The sequence below is a fragment of the Bufo bufo genome, chromosome 3 (assembly GCF_905171765.1).
Source record: "Bufo bufo chromosome 3, aBufBuf1.1, whole genome shotgun sequence".
In the NCBI taxonomy this organism is placed as follows: domain Eukaryota; kingdom Metazoa; phylum Chordata; class Amphibia; order Anura; family Bufonidae; genus Bufo; species Bufo bufo.
Window position 1 is genome coordinate 362,002,528 of NC_053391.1, and position 16,975 is coordinate 362,019,502.

Genomic DNA, 16,975 nt, shown 5'->3' on the forward strand with positions numbered 1-16,975 from the left:
ACAAGACAAGTGGTACTTTGCAGTGTCCATATAAGGCCTCATGCACACGACCGTCGTGTTCCGTTCCGCAAAATGGGGTTCCGTTGTTCCGTGATCCGTTTCCGTTTTTGTTTCCATGTGTCTTCCTTTATTTTTGGAGGATCACCAGACATGAAGGAAAGTAAAAAAAAAGTCTAAGTCAAGTTTGCCATGCAAATAATAGGAAAAGACGCGGATGACAATCTTGTGTGCCTCCGCGTTTTTTCACGGTCCCATTGACTTGAATGAGTCCGCGAACCGTTTTCCGTGAAAAAAATAGGACAGGTTATATTTTTTTGACGGACTGGAACCACGGATCACGGACGCGGATGACAAACAGTGCATTAGCCGAGTTTTCAACGGACCCATTGAAAGTCAATGGGTCCGCAGAAAATCACGAAAAACGGAACAACGGACACGGAATAAAACAACGGTCGTGTGCATGAGGCCTAAACAGAATGAGAGCAGATACTGAGAATTACACCCAATATACAGGACAAGAGAAGTAGTACTGTGCAGTGTCCATATATACAGAATAAGAGCAGATGCTGAGAATTACACCTTGTATATAGGACAGGAGAAGTAATACTGTGCAGTGTCCATATATACAGAGTGAGAGCAGATACTGAGAATTACACTTAATATACAGGGCAAGAGAAGTGGTACTGTGCAGTGTCCATATATATAGTATAAGAGCAGATACTGAGAATTACACCCAATATACAGGGCAAGAGAAGTGGTACTGTGCAGTGTCTATATATACAGAATAAGAGCAGCTACTGAGAATTACACCATGTATATAGGACAGGAGAAGTAATACTGTGCAGTGTCCATACACTCACCTAAAGAATTATTAAGAACACCTGTTCTATTTCTCATTAATGCAATCATCTAGTCAACCAATCACATGGCAGTTGCTTCAATGCATTTAGGGGTGTGGTCCTGGTCAAGACAATCTCCTGAACTCCAAACTGAATGTCAGAATAGGAAAGAAAGGTGATTTAAGCAATTTTGAGCGTGGCATGGTTGTTGGTGCCAGACGGGCCGGTCTGAGTATTTCACAATCTGCTCAGTTACTGGGATTTTCACGCACAACCATTTACAAAGAATGGTGTGAAAAGGGAAAAACATCCAGTATGCGGCAGTCCTGTGGGCAAAAATGCCTTGTGGATGCTAGAGGTCAGAGGAGAATGGGCCGACTGATTCAAGCTGATAGAAGAGCAACGTTGACTGAAATAACCACTCGTTACAACCGAGGTATGCAGCAAAGCATTTGTGAAGCCACAACACGCACAACCTTGAGGTGGATGGGCTACAACAGCAGATGACCCCGCCGGGTACCACTCATCTCCACTACAAATAGGAAAAAGAGGCTACAATTTGCACGAGCTCACCAAAATTGGACTGTTGAAGACTGGAAAAATGTTTCCTGGTCTGATGAGTCTCGATTTCTGTTGAGACATTCAAATGGTAGAGTCCGAATTTGGCGTAAACAGAATGAGAACATGTATCCATCCTCTGATGGCTACTTCCAGCAGGATAATGCACCATGTCACAAAGCTCAAATCATCTCAAATTGGTTTCTTGAACATGACAATGAGTTCACTGTACTAAAATGGCCCCCACAGTCACCGATCTCAACCCAATAGAGCATCTTTGGGATGTGGTGGAACGGGATATGCATCCCTCAAATCTCCATCAACTGCAAGATGCTATCCTATCAATATGGGCCAACATTTCTAAAGAATGCTATCAGCACCTTGTTGAATCAATGCCACGTAGAATTAAGGCAGTTCTGAAGGCAAAAGGGGGTCCAACACCGTATTAGTATGGTGTTCCTAATAATTCTTTAGGTGAGTGTATATACAGAATAAGAGCAGATACCTAGAATTACACCCAGTTCACTAGTTAAGAGTATTGTAGTTTTCCTATATAAAGAATAAGCACATGCATACACAGACAGACACATATACAAATACACATACAAACATACACTAATTTACTTACAGGCTGCTGCTGGCACTCCTTCTTCTCCTCCACAGAGTCTTTTGGAGGCTTAAGGATCTTTGAGATGATCATGGTCATCTCAAGGCAAAGGTCCTTTACCCTCCCCTATCTACATCTATGCCTAGGGATTAGTATACACCAGTGATGGAGAACCTTTTAGAGATCGAGTGCCCAAACTACAACCCAAAACCCACTTATTTATCACAAAGTGCCAACACGACAATTTAGCTTGAATACCAATATAGTATGTCTTCCATGCACTTTATCATTTAGCTATAATAGCCTGCCTACATTCAGTGCCCTGCCTGTGCTGTTCATAGTGTTCTTTGCGCTGATGAATGGCAGGAAAAGTCAAAGGCCTCTTTAACACGGGCGTCACATTTTGGCTCAGGATGCGTCCCGGGTGCATTGCCGCAAACCCCCGCGAGTAGGTACGCAATCTCAGTCAGTTTTGACCGCGATTGCGTTCCGTTGTTCAGTTTTTATCGGGCGGGTGCAATGCGTTTTGCACGCGCGTGATAAAAAACTGAATGTGGTACCCAGACCCAAACTTCTTGACTGAAGTTCAGGTTTGGGTTCAAGGTTGTGCAGATGTAATTATTTTCACTTATAACATGGTAATAAGGGAAAATAATAGCATTCTTAATACAGAATGCTTAGTAAAATAGGGCTGGAGGGGTTAAAAAAAATAAAAAAATATTTAACTCACCTTAATCCACTTGTTCGCGCAGCCCGGCTTCTCTTCTTTCTTCAGGACCTGGGTAAAAGACCTTTGATGACATCACTGCACTCATCACATGGTCCATCACATGATCCATCACCATGGCGATGGATCATGTGACGGACCATGTGATGAGTGCAGTGACGTCACCACAGGTCCTTTTCCTGCTGCACAGCAAAGAAGAAGACAGAAGAGAAGCCGGGCTGCGCGAACAAGTGGATGAGGTGAGTTAAATTTTTATTTTATTTATTTTTTAACCTCTCCAGCCCTATTTTACTAAGCATTCTGTATTAAGAATGCAATTATTTTCCCTTATAACCATGTTATAAGGGAAAATAATAATGATCGGGTCCCCATCCCGATTGTCTCCTAGCAACCGTGCGTGAAAATCGCACCGCATCCGTACTTGCTTGTGGATGCTTGCGATTTTCACGCAACCCCATTCACTCCTATGGGGCCTGTGTTGCGTGAAAAACGCACAAAATAGAGCATGCTGCGATTTTCACGCAACGTACAAGTGATGCGTGAAAATCACCGCTCATGTGCACAGCCCCATAGAAATGAATGGGTCTGGATTCAGTGCGGGTGCAATGGGTTCACCTCACGCATTGCACCCGCACGGAAATCTTGCCCGTGTGAAAGAGGCCTAAGGCATATTGGTACACCATAGACTTTTTCCAGGGCTTGGGGCCCACAGAGATGGCTCTGAGTGCCGCCTCTGGCACCCGTGCCATAGGTTTGCCACCACTGGTATACACCATAGTCTGTGGTTTTTGCCACCAGTCGCACCAAAAACTTTAATAAAAATGTGATACACAATAATCCACAAAGACAGAGATGTGTGCAGGACTTTGCAGTAGTGCAGATCTGGAGGCTAAATTGCCACGGTGCCACCCCATGCACTCCTAACAGGGCACCGACTGAGACCAGAAGCCCAATCTGCCTCATGAATGGTGCACCCTGTAGGTAGAAGTCAAATAGTTGGTGAAAACACACAACCTTAACAGCTTAGCTGGGCTATTAAATATATTCATATTTATATACTGTATTACAATCACCACCCATATTGCCCTGTGCCTCTGAGTGTATATAACAATGGAAAATTAAGCAATGGTAAAAAACACTTCTCTACTGCATTTTTCAGTACACAATGGGCAGAACTGCTCTATTAGATGCACCCGGCTTCTCCGGCATCATCGTTACTGGCTTCGAAATCTCAAGAATTGTCAATGAAATAAGAAAGGAGATGCCAGTCTTCATTACTGATGGAGTAATAGTGCACCAGAGTGGCCCAGCCCACAATGCACTGAAAACCTTATTTGCAGAAAAATAAAAGGAAACATTTCTGAGATTGGAGAAACTGCCTACCCAACATGGCAGTATGCTTAAAAGCTGATGTCACGGGGCGCCGGCGATGCGCTCCGCAGCGCAGACGGCGCCCTGCCTCTGTACAGGAGCGAGCACGTCTCCTCAGACCGGCCAGCGTCCTAGGTCCCCCCAGCAAACAGATGAAGCCTGAGCACCGACCTGGGCACTCGGTGCTCAGCCTTTTGCAGCAGGGCAGGTCATGTGACGCTGGCCACGTCACATGACCCCTGTTACTCAGTATTTAAACAGGCAGCCTGCTGGCCACAGGTTGCCTGTTATTTAGGTTCCTGCTGCGAATTTGCATTACCTGGTGTACTTACCTTTTGCTATTTCCTGACGATCCTCTGCCTGCTCCTTGTGTACTTTGCTGCTCTCCTGGAATTCTGACCCAGGCTTCCTCCTGACGATCCTCTGCTGACTCCTTTGGTACTTCTCGACTCTCCTGGTATTTATGACCCCGGCTTCTCCTGACTATTCTCTGCTTGCTCCATTTGTACTTCGTTGCTTTCCTAGTATTGAATCGGTCCGTTCACGTCTGTTGTTTGTCTGGTCTGTCCTCCCAGCACTTATTCCAAGCTAGGTATTTGCCGTCCAGTTGTCCCCTGTCATTAGGACTTGCGAGGCAAGTAGGCAGGGCCAGGGTTGAGGGTGGAGCCAGTGGTCACTTCCCTCCCCCCTGTGTGTGTGTGTGTACGCGACCGTTACAGAATAACAGGCCCTACCTAACCACTGTATCATGAATCCTCTGGTGACCCTGACAGATCCTGTTTCTAACCTGACGCAGATGGTGCAGGAGCTAGGGGAAAAACTCTCTTCTTTTGAGTCAGGACAAGGCTCTTCCATCCCTCAGGCCTCCAGTCCGCATATGGAGCCGCAGATTAAGCTTCCAGAGCCCTTCTCTGGAGACCGGAGGAAGTTTCTTTCTTTTAATGAGAATTGTAAACGTTATTTCTGTTTGCGCCCCTTGTCTTCCGGCTCTGAGAGTCAACGCGTGGGTATTGTCATTTCCCGATTACAGGGTGATCCCCAGGAGTGGGTGTTTTCTTTCCCAGCTGACGCCAGTTGTTTAGCATCAGTAGAGGTTTTTTTTTTCAGGCCATGGGTACCCTGTATGATGAACCGGACAGGGCCCTGGTAGCTGAGACCGCTCTTAAGGCACTGGTTCAGGGTGTTCAACCCACGGAGGAGTATTGCACCCAATTTAGAAGGTGGTGTGTTCCCTCAGGGTGGAATGAACCAGCCCTTAAGAGTCAGGTCAGGTCAGGTCTGTCGGATAACCTGAAAGACCGTCTACTTTTTGCACTTATTATTCATTGATGTTTGTTTTGTCCTTACCAAGGTATACGGGATAGTATTCCAACTTATCAGGTTAATTCCTGGTGGGATTTTTCTCTGTAAGGTTACAGTAGCTGCTGGTATGGCTACTTATGGGACTTGTGCAATATTACTTGTAGCTAGATGGGTACATAGGTGCACTTTAAAAGATTTTAAGTGATATGTGTATATTAATTACTAGCACAGCATACCCTATGTAGATGTGACAATGCGGCCTTGAATGACCAGGGTGAACTAATACTGTCATAGTACCTTCATGTATTGCTGCTATTTATTTTATGATATGTTGTTTGTTGTGTGATTTGTTCTACAAATACATTTTTGTGTCCTATCATATGTGCACTTTTGAATTGGTGTTTTGTTATACATTTCCGCACATATTGCAGTCCCCTTGGATTGCTATATTTGGTGGTTCTTCTAGTGAGTTATCAGCTTCCAGAGACTCTAAAGGAGATGATGACCCTAGTTGTTCGACTCGACCGACGGGTGAGAGAGAGACAACAGGAACGACAGCTCTCTTCTCAGGTGGTGGTCCAGCCTGAGGTCTGTCCCAGGAACGGAGCAGAGGTCTCTTCTGAAGAACCCATGCAGGTCGGCATGACCCGAGGGGACGTGGAGTGTGTTTTTACTGCGGAGATCCTGACCATTGGATTAACCAGTGTCCTAAGACACTAATCCTCTTTGTCAAATCTCCCAAGGCAAGGCAACCTAAAGACCAGTTACACCCTGATATTACGAAAAGTAAGCTTTTAGTACCTATAACGATATCTCTGGGTGTAAATAAGTGGTCGGGTAAGGCCTTTATTGACTCTGGCTCAGCGGCCAGCTTTATTGATTGTAAGTATGCAATAAGACTGGGTATTTCAATTTTTGTTCTACCTACGCCTATCCACATCATGGCTATCAACGCCACTCCCCTGGTGGGTGGTACGGTGAGGTCGTGTACCTCAGAGATTTCTCTAACTGTGGGGGTGTCACTCTGAGAAATGCTCCCTGTTAGTCCTGGAGAACTTACCGGTCGAGGTGGTACTGGGGATGCCTTGGCTCCAATTACACAACCCCACTATAGATTGGACCAGAGGGGAGTTGGTGAGATGGGGACCTAAGTGCGACTCGTGCTTGTCTGTGGTGCAGGTTGGGGTCTCAGTAGAATCTGATACATTACCTGCAGTCATTAAGGAATATACTGATGTGTTCTCATCATCGACCCCGGAGGCTTTACCACCCCATAGACCTTATGATTGCCCCATAGAGTTAGAAGAGGGTGCCAGGTTTCCTAAGGGGCGTATTTATAATCTTTCTAAGCCCGAACGCAAGGCCATGGAGGATTATATTAAAGAAAGTCTCATTAAGGGGCACATTAGACCCTCTGTCTCTCGGATGGGGCAGGGTTTTTCTTTGTAAAGAAGAAGGATGGTGGTCTCAGACCTTGTATCAATTACCGGAAATTAAATAAGATTACTATACGGAATAGATACTCACTCCCATTGATTCCGGATTTGTTTAACCAGGTACTAGGGGCGACCTGGTTTTCTAAAATTGACTTGAAAGGGGCATATAACCTAATCCGAATCAAGGAGGGAGACGAATGGAAGACAGCGTTCAATACTCCAGCTGGGCACTTTGAATATCTGGTTATGCCTTTTGGGCTCAGCAATGCCCCAGCTGTGTTCCAAAACTTCATGAACCATATTCTTAGGGAGTTCTTGGGTAAATTTGTCATTGTCTACCTTGACAACATTTTGATATTTTCCCCTGATTTCAAATCTCATGTGTTTCATGTTAGACAAGTGTTGGAGGTTTTGAGGGAGAATCAGTTATCCGCTAAACAAGAGAAATGTGTCTTTGGGGTACAGGAAATACTATTTCTAGGTTATGTTCTAACTCCTCACGCCTTTAAAATGGATCCTAGTAAGGTACTAGCTATTAAGGAATGGGTAAGACCTTCATCCTTAAAGGCCTTACGACGTTTCCTAGGGTTTGCCAATTACTACCGAAAATTCATAAAGAATTTTTCGGTAATTGCTAAACCGTTGACCGACCTCACTAAGAAAGGGGCGGATTTGGAGGATTGGTCTACTGAGGCCTTAACTTCATTTGAAACCATAAAGAAGGCGTTCAGTCGCACTCCCATTCTGATCCAGCCAGATCAGGAGAAACCATTTATTGTGGAGGTGGATGCGTCCGAGGACAGGGTAGGAGCGATCCTCTCACAAGGTCCCGCTAGCCTTACTAACCTGAGGCCTTGTGCTTTCTTTTCCAGAAAAATTTTCCCCACCGAGAGAAACTGACATAGGGATTCGGGAATTGCTGGCCATTAAATGGGCGTTTGAGGAGTGGAGGCATTTTCTGGAGGGGGCAAAACATTGTGTCACCGTTGTCACTGATCATAAGAACCTAATGTTTCTCGAGTCTGTTAAGAGGTTAAATCCCCGTCAGGCCAGATGGGCATTGTTTTTTTTACACGTTTTGATTTCTCCATTACTTTCAGGCCAGGAAGTAGAAACGTGAAGGCTGACGCATTGTCTCGGAGCTTCCGTGCGTTTCAGTCTACAGATGCACCACCTGAATCAATTCTACCAGCTAATATCTTCGTAGCAGCCCTGACCCAGGATATCACGGCTCTCATTAAGGCTGAACAACATCTGGCCCCGTCACCCACCCCAACAGATAAGTTGTTTGTTCCTGTACAGTTTCGTCTCCGACTGTTAGGTGAGTGTCATGAGGTTTGTGCTAGGTCTAAGACCCCTAGGACTCGCCCTGCTGGTGACCTACGACCCCTACCCATTCCCAGTAGACCCTGGTCCCATATCTCGATGGACTTTATCACTGACCTGCCGCCTGCGGAGGGTAAGACTGTGGTTTGGGTAGTGGTTGGTTTAGCAAGATGGTTCATTTTATTCCCCTGTCTAAACTCCCAAATGCGAAAACCCTGGCGTCTATATTTGTGAAACAGATTGTACGATTACATGGTATTCCGGAGAATATTGTATCCGACAGAGGTGTGCAGTTTGTGTCCAAGTTTTGGAGTGCTTTCTGTCAGAAATGCCAGATTTCATTATCTTTTTCGTCCGCCTACCACCCTGAGAGTAATGGGCAGACTGAACGCCTCAATCAGTCTGTGAAACAATTCCTTAGGTCTTATGTTGCTGATGACCAGCAATTATGGGTTAAATACCTTCTGTTGGCCGAATTTACTCTGAATAACCGTGTTAATTCTTCTGCTGGTGTCTCCCCGTTCTTTTATAACTATGGTTTCCATCCTCGTTTTCATTCTGGGTTATCCGTCTCCTCTGAAGTGTGCACAGTTTGGGCTCGGGTTCAATTGAACCTAGAAAAGGCTCAGAATACTCAGAAAATGAAGGCCAATAGGAGACGTTCTAAGGGGGTGAACTTTAAGGTTGGGGATAAGGTGTGGTTGTCCTCCAAGAATCTCTTGCTCAAGGTAGCTTCTAGAAAATTTGCTCCTCGTTTTATAGGGCTGTATAAAATTACGGAAGTGATTAACCCGGTATCGTTTAGGTTGGAACTGCCCGAGTCGTTCCACATTCATGATGTGTTTCACAAATCTCTACTTAAAAATATTTTGAACCTGTTGTACCATCGCAAGCCGCGCCTCCGCCGGTCCTTGTTAATGATTCTGTGGAGTATGTGGTGTCTAAGATCGTGGATTTCAGGAGAGTGCGTAATTCTTTGCAGTACCTGGTCCACTGGAAGGGCTATGGACCCGAGGAAGGGTCTTGGGTACCAGCTAGGGAGGTTCATGCCCCTAGACTGGTTAGAAAATTCCATGCAGACCCTCCTGGGAAGCTATCGCCTGAAGTCTTGGGTCTGGTGGCCCCGCATAAGGGGAGGGGTAATGTCACGGGGCGCCGGCGATGCGCTCCGCAGCGCAGACATCGCCCCTCCTCTGTACAGGAGCAAGGACGTGTGCAGTGTCCTCGTCTCCTAGGTGATGTACGCGGCCAGGTCCGTCCCACCCCTGTCTCCACAGCGCGGCCGGCGTCCTCGGTCCCCCCAGCAACCAGATAAAGCCTGAGCACCGAGCATGTGACGCTGGTCACATGACCCCAGTTACTCAGTATTTAAACAGGCAGCCTGCTGGCCACAGGTTGCCTGTTATTTAGGTTCCTGCTGTGAATTTGCATTACCTGGAGTACTTACCTTCTGCTATTTCCTGATGATCCTCTGCCTGCTCCTTGTGTACTTTGCTGCTCTCTTGGAATTCTGACCCTAGCTTCCTCCTGACGATCTTCTGCTGACTTCTTTGGTACTTCTCGACTCTCCTGGTATTTATGACCCCGGCTTCTCCTGACTATTCTCTGCTTGCTCCATTTGTACTTTGTTGCTCTCCTGGTATTGACTCGGTCCATTCACGTCTGTTGTTTGACTGGTCTGTCCTCCCAGCACTTATTCCAGTTGTCCCCTGTTATTAGGACTTGTGAGGCAAGTAGGCAGGGCCAGGGGTGAGGGTGGAGCGCAGTGGTCACCTTCCTCCCCCCTGTGTGTGTGTGTGTATGCGACCGTTACAGCTGATTTTAGAGGTGACAGACTCCATTTAAAGGGAATCTGTCACACTGATTTTGGGCTATTATCTACAGTCATACATGTTTAGTACTGCAGATATGGAGTCCAGATCACTAGTCTGGACATTTAGTAATGCCTAAATGTCTAAAACATAGACAGCGTAATCAGGCAGTCAGGCAGTCTAAAGATGTGACAAATTTATCACAGTGACTAATGCTACAGTATATGATGTATTTGGAGGATGGTTAGATACTTTTGTGTAACTTTACATCACCTGTTGGTTGGCTTACATTACAGCAAAATTTTGTGCCAAAATTTTGTTGCACTTTGTTGCATCTTATTCTACACCCCCTTCCACTTTTTGCTAAACCACAACCCCTCACTAAGCATGGCGCAGTGGATTATTCTTTTTGGCAATTTGCTTTATAAATTGGTGTTTTGTTTGATAAAAGACAAAACTGATCAAAACAAAATAAGAACCCCTCAGGGTTAAAAAAAAACTATGCAAAACAGAAATGTAATAGAGGATTAGATGATTCTCTCCATGTCAATTCTTCAGACACAAGAAGCCATGAAATCTCCCCAAAGAAGGACCCTGCAGAAAAGCAGGACAGACTCCAGGCTATTATTTAGAGGGAGTGGGACAAGAGTGAATGCACTGTCCTTAAACACATACACACACTATAACATCTAATGTACAATGAAGATAATGGGGCCCCATCCTCATGGCTAATTATATAACCATGGTAATATTTTTTTTTTTTGAAAATCTTTATTTATAAAAAATTTCCGCATAAAGACATACAATGTTCAATTAAATGCATCAGATATTAAAGACGACAGATCAAACATTGTTACATCATTTTGTTCTTCATACAAAGCAGAGCGAGGGTCGACCAGTAGGATAAGTCCTCTCCAGCCACAAGTAGGAAAAGTCATATAATAGCCTATAAAGCCAGAGTCAACTGACTCTACCATTCATGCTGTTTTTTATCTTGAGGCTACAAACATAAAATTGGCCGGCGAGGCATCCCCCTCGTCATTGCCTCCACCTACTCCAGGCAGCATAAAAGCAAATACATATAAACCATTAAACAAAAGGACATAAAAAAGGGGGGGGAAACAAGTCAGTCAGGATGTCAAGTATTGAATCTTCATGTTATCACCTCAGTACCTATTCCTCTGAAATATATAGAATGTGAATGAATGTGAATGGATGAAGCACGCAATCTCTATTATACACCCCGTTGGGAGTAGTGCTAACCTTTGTCCTGAGCATATTTCTCTTCCATATGTACGAGCCAGGGCTGCCAGGTTCTAAGAAACAATTTCCTATTATTATTTTCCCACCCTGCCAACTCTTCCATCCGACATATTAGATTCATTTTCTCATACCACATTGCCAAGGTTGGTGGATCTACCTCCCTCCATTTAATAGGAATAAGGAGTTTTGCAGCTGTAATCATGTGGGTGGCTAGCGAGGATTTATTTGGTCTAAAGTTCTTCTCTGGACGCCATAATAAGATCAGCGGACCAGTGAGAGCAATATTGACATGGCAAACCTTATTAATAGTAGTTTCAATTTCATGCCAGAAATGTCTCAGTGACTGACAAGCCCACCAAATGTGTGAGATGTTACCTATCCCGTTGGAACACCTCCAGCATTCACTTGAGGGGATTAAGTTAATTTTGTGAAGAAATTCCGGCGTACGATACCACCTAGTTAGTATCTTCACCGAATTATCTTGGACCCGCACACACCTTGAGAATCCATGGGAGTGAGATAGCACAAATGCTTTATCCCGGTCATTCAATGTGATACTCAGTTCTCTCTCCCATTCCCTCAAATAAGCTGGAGTCTGCTTATCTCTACCAGACAGTAATTGTCTATATATCACAGAGAGGCATTTTGGGGGGGAGGAAGGGAGAAGGACATCATTTTCCAACCAGGTAGGATCTGGAAGAGGCACAAGGGACGATCTCAAAAACCTGGCGCAAGTACTCTCAAAATCCCATTTCTGGATCATATCTATTTCAACTACCGATTTACCAGTTAGAGTTGTATAGTAATCAGTATTCGGGCTTATTTTCACTAAGTCCCCTAATCTGAGATCATGAGCAAATCCCCAAATCTTAGGGCAATTACTTGATGAAGTTGAGAGCAATTGTGGGAGAAACTGAAGAGGCATCATGGGTGAAAGGCGATCTTGACCCATATTAAGAGCTGATGTATTATTACAGTGTGCAATTGTACACCTCGTGATGTCACTTAAGACTACCTGTCTATTGGGGATCTTGTTATTATGTCTCCAAAGGAGGAGTTCTTGATTTACTCCCAGATGAGCTTTTTCTAGAGAAATATGTATGGGGATAGATTGCGTCCTAGAAAGAGTCAGCCACCTTTCTAAGTGGATAGCCTGGATGTACATAGAGAGATCCGGAAGGGATAGACCCCTTTGTTTCCTGCGTCTGGTTAATAGTGCATTAGACAGTCTGGCTCTCTTGTCGGCCCAGAGAAATCTACCCATGAAAGATTTCAGTTTGTTTAGAAAAGACTTGGGTACCGTGATTGGAAGAGACCTAAAAGTGTACATGACCTGAGGCAGGACATATGTCGTCAGAACATATTTTCTCCCTAACCAAGAGAGATTGGGTAATGAGGGTTTAGAAAGGAAACCTTTTATTTTGTTTAGTAAGGGGGTATAATTAAGCCTGAAAAGGTGAGCTGGATTTGCCGGCACCATGATCCCTAGGTATTTTATAGCTTCAGAGGGCCATCTAAAGGGGGTCAAAGCTTCTAACTGCTTCTTTTTGGCATGGTCCAAAGAAATACTTAAGGCTTCAGATTTATCCATATTTATTTTGAAATTAGAAACACCTCCAAACTGTTCAAAAATTCCTAAGACATGAGGCATGGCCTCCTCTGGGTTCGTAATCATCAAAAGAAGGTCGTCCGCAAATGCCGACATCTTATGATGTACACCTTCAATTTTCAATCCTTCAATAAAGGGGGATTGCCTAAATTTCAGTAAGAGGGTCTCCAAGGTCAAAACAAACAGGGTTGGGGATAGCGGGCATCCCTGCCTAGTTCCATTTTTAATCTGAAAGGCGTCCGACAGAGTTCCATTAACTAACACTTTGGCCGAAGGGGCTGAGTATAGTGAAAATATAGCATCTATGACCTGCAAAGGAAAACCAAATGCAACCAAGCAGGCTTTCATGAAAAGCCAATTAACTCTGTCGAACGCCTTTTCAGCATCTGTCCCTAGGAGCAGTAGCGGGATCTTTTTTTCCTTAGCTACGAAAATGGAGTGCAGTACTCTACTGATGTTGTGTCTTCCCTCCCTCCCCGGCACAAAACCCATCTGCTCTTCCCCTATTAGATCAGGAAGCAATTTGGAGATGCGTTGACTCAATAGCTTCGCCCACCACTTCAAATCAGTGTTGAGCAATGAAATGGGTCGATAACTACCACATTCCTCTGGGTCTTTCCCTTCTTTATGTAAAATAGTTATATGAGCCAGTTGGGCCTGGGGAGTGAGAGAAGAACCCGACATCAGAGAGTTGCATAAATTAGTGAAGTGGGGCAATAATATTTCTTTGAACTTTTTATAATATGCAATCGGGAATCCATCAGGTCCCGGACTCCTGTATAGTAAAAGGCATTAATAAGCTGGCTTTCCCAGCTTCAGAGAGGGTAGGCATTTTTATAGATTGATAAATTTCTTCAATGTGGTCCTGTCTGTGGTGAGGCGCACTTCCAGGGGCATCCTCTAGGTTGTACAGCGAGGTATAGAATTTACAAAATTCCTCTGCAATGGCAGGGGTTGCAGTCATTCTATTACCCGTTTTAGTCTTTACCGCACTAATAAATGTTTTATTTCTCTGGGCCTTCAAAAGAGCCGACACTAGTTTCGAACCCTTGTCTCCATGTGAATAATATTTATACCTTAACTTTTGTAAAGCTCTAGCAGATTTGACATTGAGCACATCTTTTAATTGAGAACGTAATAGATTCAACTTATTTTGGGCCTCTTCTGACATATTGGACTTGTGTTTCCTTTCCAGTTCAGAAATTTGTAGTAAAAGTGCTTCTACTTTTTTTGCTCTTAGTTTTTTTACCCTAGTTCCTACACTAATCAATTCCCCTCTCACAACTGTTTTATGGGCCTCCCACAGTATAGTTTTTGATGTTTCAGGAATATCATTAATTTTGAAATAATCTAGTATTTTATCTTTAATGAGGTCCCTATTAACCACATCATCTATAAGCGTAGTATTGAGCCTCCAAGACCAAGCTTTAGGTGGGATGTCCTGAAGCCTAAAACAAAAACTGACAGGGGCATGATCCGAAACAGTAATATTCCCAATCAAAGCGCTAGTTACTGATAATAAAGCCGAATTAGATATAAACAGATAATCCAATCGTTGATAGGATCTGTGAACTTGGGAAAAATACGTATAATCTTTCTCACTCGGGTGGAGTATCCTCCAGATGTCAGAGATACCCAAATCCACAAGACTAATTTGAATCCTTCGGATCTGTTTCTTGGGGATAGAAGCCTGTTTGGAAGTGGAATCTTTTGAAAAGTCTAAAGCTAGATTGAGATCCCCCCCTACAATGAGGGTCCCCTCGGTAAATGTCTTAAGAGCTTCTAATGTCTGGACCACCCATGATACCTGTTTAACATTAGGGGCATACAAGGTAGCGAGCGTAACCCTGGAATTCAAAATTCTCCCTTTTATGAACAAATATCTGCCTTCAGGATCTATTCTTTTATCTAGCACTACCAAGGGTATACCACTGTTGATCCCTATAGAAACTCCTCTGGCTGCTGAAGTATAGGTAGCATGATACCAATTGTTAAAGTGCTTGTTCACCATATTGGGGACATGTAAATGCCTGAAGTGTGTTTCTTGTAGAAACGTGATGTCAGCTTTTTCTTTTCTGAGCATGTGATATATCTGGCTGCGTTTTTGCGGCGTGTTCATCCCATTCACATTCAGAGTCACTACCGTGACTTTAGCCATATGTGAATCGGATCCAGTACACAAGGAGCATTAACATCCATTCCTGAACTGACCGGAGGGAAAACAAATAGTTAACTAAAACTAACATCAGTTCCTCATAGAAGATGAGGTAAGCCGTAAACCTACTATCGTAGGCAACAGAGATGACATACATGTGAATGTATGTGGGGGGAGGTAACTTATTGGTGAGAGCCACGATCTCATCCGGAGCACAACCTCCCCGGCTTGGGTATAATATAACCTGCCCTCTGTTAACCGGGTACATGAAGGGAACCATACCAGTGTATATCATGGTAATATTTTAGAAGTAAACAGATACAGTGAATAGGTGGTCCAAGTGTGATTGAAGGTTGGACCATAATGAAGTCTCATGATCCTTCCCACCCAAAACTTTTATCAGACATCTCTGCCAGCATAGAAAGAGAATAACAATCCTATTGTAGACGTGTTTGCAAAGTCCATGAGGTGGGGCACATCTTGAAATATGCTTAAAAGACAAGGAGTACTGGCATATAAAGAACAATTGTGGGATTTTATTTGTGTGATTTGTACTTTACAACCAATGGCTCTACTGGGACCAGAAAAGCAAAGAAAACAAAAAAGAATGTGACGTTCAGTTTTCCCTGTTCCAGCCATCTACTATGGTGCTGGCATGTTGTCATCAATAACATTTTTAACATGTAGCTTATTTTGCATACATAAAACATTGTAATAGAATGTTTCATAGTACAGCCCTTCAGATTCCATATATCCTTATTCAAGTGAATGGGAACTGAGCTGTAGTAATATGGTAAAGACACTACACAGTGGACAGTGGATGAGGTGTGCTTCCGACTCCGATGGCTGCAGGGAACAGCTGAACGGCAGGGGTGCTGATCTCCTCTGAACTGATATCAATGGCCTATCCTAATGATACATCATTATCTATACACTGTAAAACCCCTTTAATGACAACTCTATTGACTGCTGGAAGCCTAGATAGAATAGCATTTTTGCATCACCCCTGGTCTATTGAGGGGCCTTATCCCATTACTTGCCATTTTTCTCGCCAATGTGGACATGTGTGTGTGTGGGACAGGTGCGGGTGACTTCGGCTGTCAGGTCGGCCAGTTTCATGGGTGCAGATCTGCTGGGCCCCTTCTGTATCCGCCGGCATCGCTGTATGCGGTGATGCCGGCGGATTAACCCTTTCACATGCCGCGGTCAGTGGTGACTGCGGCACGTGCAGGGTTTACACAGGGAGGGGGCTCCCTCTGACTCCATCGCCCCCCCACGCTGCGCTGCCATGGTTGCCATGGCAGCCCCGATGCCTTCCATAGGCATCGGAGACTGCCAGCTACGGAAGCCCAGGAGATCCAGCCTGAAGGCTGGATATCCTAGGCAACTGTCAGTGTCTTACTGTGTAAGACGCTGACAGTTCAATTCAGTACAATACATAATGTATTGTACTGAATTGAAACAGGGATCAAACCCTGAAAACGTGAAGTCCCACAGTTGGACAAATATAAAAAGTAAAAAAAAAAGGTTTTTTTATAATAAAAAAATTAAAGTTTCAAGTAAAAAAATAAAGCGTCCTTTTCCCAAAATAAAGTAAAAAAAATAGGAAAAATAAGAAAAGTTAACATATTATGTATCATCGCGTTCATATCGACTGGCTCTATAAAAATATCACATGACCCAACCCCTCAGGTGAACACCGTCAAAAAAATAAAATAAAAACTGTGCTAGAAAAAACTTTTTTTTGCCACCTTACATCACTAAAAGTGATCAAAAAGGCTTATGCCTCCCAGAATAGTACCAATCTAACCATCACCTCATCTAGCAAAAAATGAGCCCATACCTAAGACAATTGCCCAAAAAAAAAAAAACTATGGCTCTTAGACTATGGAGACACTAAAACATAATTTTTTTGTTTCAAAAATGCTTTTATTGTGTTAAATGTAAAGAAAATAAAAAAAGTTGATATAT